Consider the following 7,629-nt stretch of genomic DNA (forward strand, 5'->3'; position numbering starts at 1 on the left):
TCTCACTATAACTTCTTGCTTGCTCTCCACCCTCCAGGCTCCCCTCCCCTTCTCTCTCTCCCCTGGCTTCCCACCCCATGATCCTCTCCCTTCTCCAGTCTGGTATCCCTTTTTGCAATCAACTTTCCAGCTCTTAGATCCACCCCTCCCCCTCCTGTCTTCTTCTATCATTTCAGATCTCCTCCTCCCCCCCCCACTTTCAAATCTCGTACTCTCTTCTTTCAGTTAGTCCTGACGAAGGGACCCAGCCTGAAACAATGACTGTACCTCTTCCTATAGATGCTGCCTGGCCTGCTGCGTTCACCAGCATTTTTTGTGTGTGCTGCTGAGAAGTGGCAGATGGAGTTCAGCCCAGATAAGTGTGAGGTGGTTCATTTTGGTAGGTGAAATATGATGACACAATATAGTGTTAACGGTAAGACTCTTGACAGTGTGGAGGATCAGAAGGATCTTGGGGTCTGGGTCCAAAGGACACTCAAAGCTGCTGCGCAGATTGACTCTGTGGTTAAGAAAGCATATGATGCATTGGCCTTCATCAATCGAGGGACCGAGTTTAAGAGCTGAGAGGTAATGTTGCAGCTATATAGTACCCTGGTCAGACCCCATTTGGAATACTGTGCTCAATTCTGGTCGCCTCACTACAGGAAGGATGTGGAAACCATAGAATAGATGCAAAGGAGATTTACAAGGATGTTGCCTGGATTGGGGAGCATGCCTTATGAGAATAGGTTAAGTGAACTCGACCTTTTCTCCTTGGAGCAACAGAAGATGAGAGGTGACCTGATGGGGCTGTACAAGATAAAGAGAGGCATTGATCGTGTGGATGGTCAGAGGCTTTTTCCCAGGTCTGGAATGGCTAGCATGAGAGGACGTAGTTTTAAGGTGCTTGGAAGTAGGTACAGAGGAGATGGCAGGGTAAGTTTTTTTTTTTTTTTTTTTTTTTTTTTTTTTAAAACGCAGAGAGTGGTGAGTGTGTGGAATAGGCTGCCGGCCGCAGTCCTGGAGGTGGAAACGATAGGGTCTTTTAAGAGACTCCTGGTTAGTTACATGGAGCTTAGAAAAATAGAGGGCTATGTGTTTTAGCCTTGGTAGTTCTAAGGTAAGGACATGTTCGGCACAGCTTTGTGGGCTGAAGGGCCTGTATTGTGCTGTAGGTTTTCTATGTTTCTAACATAATGATAAGTTAATTAATGAACACTCTCTATTTCAAAACAGAACTTATGTCCATGTGCTTTACATCTCCAAGATACTAAGCAGTTTTCTGAAAACCAAATATCAGCCTTGCATCCTTGGCGAAATACAGTTACGTCAGTAACCAACTATTTCATAGTATTTCATCTACAAAGTAATACTGATAAAATGTTATCTCAATAATTAAAGAAAAAGCATGACTATATCAGTCTTCAAAATATCTTGCAACCACGTATTCCTTCTTTATTTCAAGGATGGACCATCACACAAATTGCCCACATCCCTGCCACACTGCACCTTTCCTACACCATCTGTTGTACACCATCTGTTGTAGAGTCTGTCATTCCAGCATTGCCTCATTGGTCACCTCAGAACCCACATAACTAAAGTGAAGGCAGGTCATCCTTTATCCAAGAGCCTGTTGTTGTAGAAGGAGGACAATTATTTCTAAATAGACTTTCCTTCAATTGGCACAGAGCCTGAAATTTAACAAAGGAATCATTAAAATACATTGTGGTATCTCATGAAGAATTGCCAATAATGTACTACCCAAATGAGAGTTGACCTACTTCATCCCAATTAGATAAAATTAACTCTAAATGCCCACTCCTATTAGCTCTTGGGTTCTGCTGTTGCACCTTGAACTACAGCAGTGATCCAGACTTGAGGTTATCTTCCATTCCTAATTACAGTAGAGGACCTCAGCACTAACATATTCACAGGTCTTACAATTAACTGAATCAGGCAAAATGAAATACAGCTGGAGAAAGGATTGGCTCACACTTCACCATGAAGTTGAAAAGGTTATGGTGCTTCTTAGGGGCTGGGCATGTTGGATTCTTAGTACGCAAATTTTACCAAACCAAAGCCAGAATATTTCAATTGTCTGCACATTCCAAGTCAACATAATGCAACATCCATTGTAAAATTAAGATACATCACTCAAAATATTGTAGGATTATATCATATGCCTTATTACACTCTTCAAGATACTCTTGAAGGCATCACCATCACAGTTGTGTTGGAATCTCACCTGTCTCCAAATTCCACTTCTGCCTTCAAAAACATACAAGTTTGGGGAACGAGGAACTCGAGCTTCTTTAGAGATGTAGGGACACACTGTCATATTCTCCCCAAATTGGTCAAGTCCATAATTACTAGTTAAGTCATCTTGTCACGTCCTCCAAAAGTGAGTCTGGACTCTTCTGGAGATCAATATGCCTGCTGTAGCGGGTGGGAGGGTGTTCTTGTCTCTAACTTTCAGCACCATCAAGGAACCAGGAACTACCATCAGTATTAATGGTCCTGTCTGAGCTAAGACCAAGGTTCTGTTCCCATCTACAGCCATTGAAAATTCAAACTTCAAAGCACACCATTTCTCAGCAGATTCCCATTGGAGGCCAAACCAAATTAGAATCAGAACTTGATAATCTGAAACACTGCAAACTATGATCAACCACAAGCAGCAATTCAATCCTCAAAAGGTAAATACGTTTTGGAAGTGTATTCATTGCAAGAATAGCCCAGAGAATGATTGCTCTACATGTTGTGCAATCAGTCTATTTTAATCACATGGACTTTACACTCAGTTTCTGTCAATGTCAATTCAGCTACATCAGGTGTGACAGTGATAAGGTAAAATTATGCATGATGACTCCTAAAGCAAACAGATTAGAGGAAACAAAACGGATTACTCAGGGTGTTAGAGATGTGCATGCAGTTGCTATGCAAGCATTGTGTCATAATGGGGGTGCTGGTAACAGACCCAAATGCAAGACACAGACACTGAAGTATAAGGAACAAGACTTGACTAGAGTAGGGACGTGACAGGATACAGACAAGGAGCAGGGACAAGAACGCAGACTTGGGCTAGGACATGGACTAGATAGGGAACCCGGACAAGGAACTATGAACTAGGAGTCTGGGCTTGGGGAAGTGGGACCAGGATTAGGAACCATGAACTAGGAGCCTGGGCTTGGTAAAGCAGGACGAGGACTAGGAACCCTGAACTAGCTGGGCTGGGGAAAGCGGGACCAGGACTAGGAACCACGAATTAGGAGCCTGGGCTTGGACTCCAAGCCAGAGACTGGACAAGGACCCAGAACTTGGGTCTTGCCTTGGGCTCAGACCCCAGAACTAGGCAAGAACATGACATGGATACAGGACAGGACGTGGCTGGCGTCTTGAGGCTTGAGGCTGGGGGTCTTGGGGCTTGAGCTTGGAGACAGGCTGGGGTCTTGGGTCTTGAGGCTGATAACTCGGAGGCTGGAGCTTGGACACAGACTGGGAACTGTACAACAACATAGAGCCAGGACTTATCCTTCAAAAAGCTGGGACTCATCCTTAACACGATACTAACATGAGACTGGACAGTACATAGACCTACAGCCGGGACCTATCCTTAGACAAGCCAGGTCTCAACTTTATCTCCACACCAAGGTGGGACAGGTCCATCCGTCGGGTAACAGCAGAACTTCCAGACTTACCCAACAGAGGCAAAGACAAGACAGGTCCCCCTGCAGGGCAACAGCAGAACAACCTGATTTATCCCATGGAGGTGAGGACAAGAGGGGACAGATCCAACCGTAGGGTAATGGCAGAACAGCTTGACTTACCCCATGAAGGCAAGGACAAGACAAGACAGATCTCCCCACAGGGCAATGGCAGGACAGCCTGACTTACCCCATGGAGGCGAGGACAAGAAGAGACAAACACCAAAGAATGACAGACAGTTCCATCTCTGCATCGGGGTTGCTCCGAGTCATAGTTACAGCCAGCAATCTCAGCTGGCTATGGAAACAGCCAGATCCCTACCTAGCTCAGAGTGGCCGATGGCCACTCAGCTGGCCTGGGAAATGGCCGAATCCATACCACAAAGACAGCCCTGGCTACCGACAGCAAGGCTCCATGAAGCAATGGTTTTCCAACACAGCCTAAAGATGGCAAGTGGCCACTCTAGCCTTCCACCAACAGGTTGATCACAGGGGATCTTGCCAAGACAAACCAGCAGCTCACACTCAACCCCAAGGCCACTTATATTCCAAGCCCCAAGATGGGAATCAGGTGCCTATGATTAATTCAACCAAAACAAGGGACAGCTGGAAGACCCGGAGTCCTGAGTCCACGGACCGGACCATGACACATTGACTCCTACAGGCAAAAATTCTCCAACACTCAAGTCTGACAAGCAGCCAGAATGCACATACATGGGTCTATACATGTTACAGCAGTTCACCTTTATTCAAAGTTCAAAATAAATTTATTATCAAAGTACGTGTGTACACAGATGGAGTTCAACCCAGGTAAGCGTAAAGTGGTTGATTTTGATAGGTTAAATTTGAAAACAGAATATGATATTAATGGTAAGACTCTTGGCAGTGTGGAGGATCAGCGAGATCTTGGGGTCCGTGTCCATGGGACATTCAAAGCTGCTGCACAGGTTGACAGTGTTGATAAGAAGGCGTATGGTGAGTTGGCATTCATCGACCATGGGACTGAGTTCAAGAGCTGTGAGGTAATGTCATAGCTATATAAGACCTTGGTCAGACCCCACTTGGAGTACTGAGTTCAGTTCTGGTCACCTCACTACAGGAAGGATGTGGATACTATAGACAGCATGAAGAGGAGGTTTACAAGGAAGTTGCTTGAATTGGAGAGCATTCCTTACGAGAATAGGTTGAGTGAACTGGGCCTTTTCTCCTTGGAGCAACAGAGAAATTCACCTTTATGGAGTTCACAAACAATTAACAAGATTTTGAGATATGGAATAAAAATAAGCTCTTACGGATTTTGTGTAAAAAAATAAATACCCAAAATGTACACAAAGGACTAATTAGTTCACCAAAGTAAACAACCACAGGCTTCTGGTTTACAACAGCAAGCAAACTAAAAGATTTGCTCTGGAAAACTGACAAATAGTCTCTTCATTTGGAGAGGGTTGGTCAGTAACTTTAAATTCCTGGGCATTATCTGTCATGAATGCTATTTCAAAGCAAGTACGGCAGCACCTCTACTTTCTTAGAGGTTTGCGAAAATCTATCATGTCATCTAAAACATTTACAAACTTCTTTAGATACACAGTGGAGAGTATCCTGACTGATTGCAGCATATACAGGTATGGAAATACCAATGCCTAAGAATGGAATAGCCTGCAAAAAGTGATGGATACAGCCAGCTCATCACAGAAAAAGCCCTCTCCACCATTGATCACATCTACAAAGAGGTCAGCATCCATCATCAAGGATTCCCACCATCCAGACCATGCTCTCTTCTCATTGCTATCATCAGAAAGGAGGTGCAAGAGCCTTAGGTCCCAGATCATCTGTTTCAGAAACATTTATTACCACTCAACCATCAGGCTCCTGAATCAACGTGGACATCTTCACTCACCACAACACTGAACTTATCATTGAACACAACCTATGGACTCACCTTCAAGGATTCTACAACTCCTGTTCTCAATATTAGTCGTTCATTTGTTTACTTATTATTATTTTTTGTTTCTCCTTATATGTGCACAGGTTGTCTTCTTTTGTACATTAGTTGCTTGTAATTCTTTGTTTGTAGCTTTTCGTTGAGTCTGTTGTGCTTTTTTTGTTCTACTGTCAATAACTGAAAGAAAATTAATCTCAGGGTAGCACTTGATGACATAGAACATAGAACATGGAAATCTACAGCACATTACAGGCCCTTCAGCCCACAATGTTGTGCAGACCATGTAACCTACTCTAGAAACTGCCTAGGATTACTCTACTGCATAGCCCTCTATTTTTCTAAGCTCCATGTACCTATCTAAGAGTCTCTTAAAAGACCCTACTGTATCTGCCTTCACCACTGTCATTGGCAGTGCATTCCACACACCCACCACTCTCTGTGTGAAAACCTTACCTCTGACATCTCCCATGTACCTACTTCTGTGGCTAAGTGGTTAAGGCGCTGGACTAGTGATCTGAATGGACAAGACAAGACAAGCATCTTAAAACTATCCCCCCTCGTGTTAGCCATTTCACCCTGGGAAAAAGCCTGCTATCCATATGATCAATGCCTCTCATCATCTTATACGCCTCTATCAGGTCATCTCTCATCCTCCATCACTCTAAGGAGAAAAGGCCAAGTTCATTCCTTCTCATAAGGCATGCTCTCCAATCCAGGCAACATCCTTGTAAGTCTCCTCTGCACTCTCCCTATAGCATCCACATCCTTCCTGTAGTGAGGTGACCAGAACTGAACACAGAACTCCAAGTGGGGTCTAACCAAGGTCTTACATAGCTGTAACATTACCTCACGGCTCTTGAACTCAATCCCATGGCTGATGAAGGCCATCACACCAAACACCTTCTTAACAACACTGTCAACCTGTGCAGTGTCCCATGGACACGAACCCCAAGATCTCGCTGATCCTCCACACTGCCAAGAGTCTTACCATTAATATTATATTCTGTCTTCAAATTTAACTTTTCAAAATGTACCACTTCACACTTGTCTGGGTTGAACTCCATCTGTGCATATGTATTTTGACAATAGATTTATTTTGAACTTCTAACTCAATGGATACCTGTACAACAATAACTTATCAAACAGTGTAACATCCATTTCTAGTTGATTAAAAAACAACCCTTTCTCTTCAAACTACAATGCAATCAGAATGTCCTTGTATGTAGACCATGCTACTGCATCTCCATCCATAACAAGGATTTGATGGGAAAAACAGTTTCATGTTAATTGAAATGTGTTTTTTTCTAGAAACACAATCACTCCGTAACACAGAGCACAGAACTCCCACTTCCTTTAGAACTAAGCTTCAAAACATGTTATCTTTGACAGAAGACGAGAACAATTATTGAAGAGAAACCTATGAGAATAAGATATTCTTTCAGATGAGCCACGGAGCCTTGGTTTTACCAATTAAGTAAAAGAGACAAGAAGTGATGAAGGAAAAATTAAAAGCTAAGAAATATCCTGTTTACACAGCCATGTTTGGATCTGAGAGATACCGCCTGGGTGACCACCACATTTTGTATTCTAATTATAAGCAGTGTTTTACCTGGTGAAAACAATACCAAAATGTTTCTGAATTTGAATTGGGCAATATTTACATATATAACCAACAATCCTAATGACATGCTCAGTATCAAGCCAACAAATAATTAACAACATTCCTTTGAAATATTGGGCATAGAGACTTTCAAAAATTGTTCTACTGAAGTGTTATTAATTTCAAGACTTAGACTCATGAAGTACAAATGTAATGTCGGAAAAAAGCTGCCATAATGACTTCTGCAAAACAAAATTTCCATTTTAGAACATTACTAGTCTCACAAAGAAACAGCTACAAGGAACTGTCAAATAATTTGTCAAAGGAGCTGCAAATGGCTTCATATTTGTATATTATTATGAGGAGTCATGCAGCAGTTTCAGGATTACATAAAAGCTTTCATT

Source organism: Mobula birostris, chromosome 6, assembly GCF_030028105.1.
Source record: "Mobula birostris isolate sMobBir1 chromosome 6, sMobBir1.hap1, whole genome shotgun sequence".
Lineage (NCBI taxonomy): Eukaryota > Metazoa > Chordata > Chondrichthyes > Myliobatiformes > Myliobatidae > Mobula > Mobula birostris.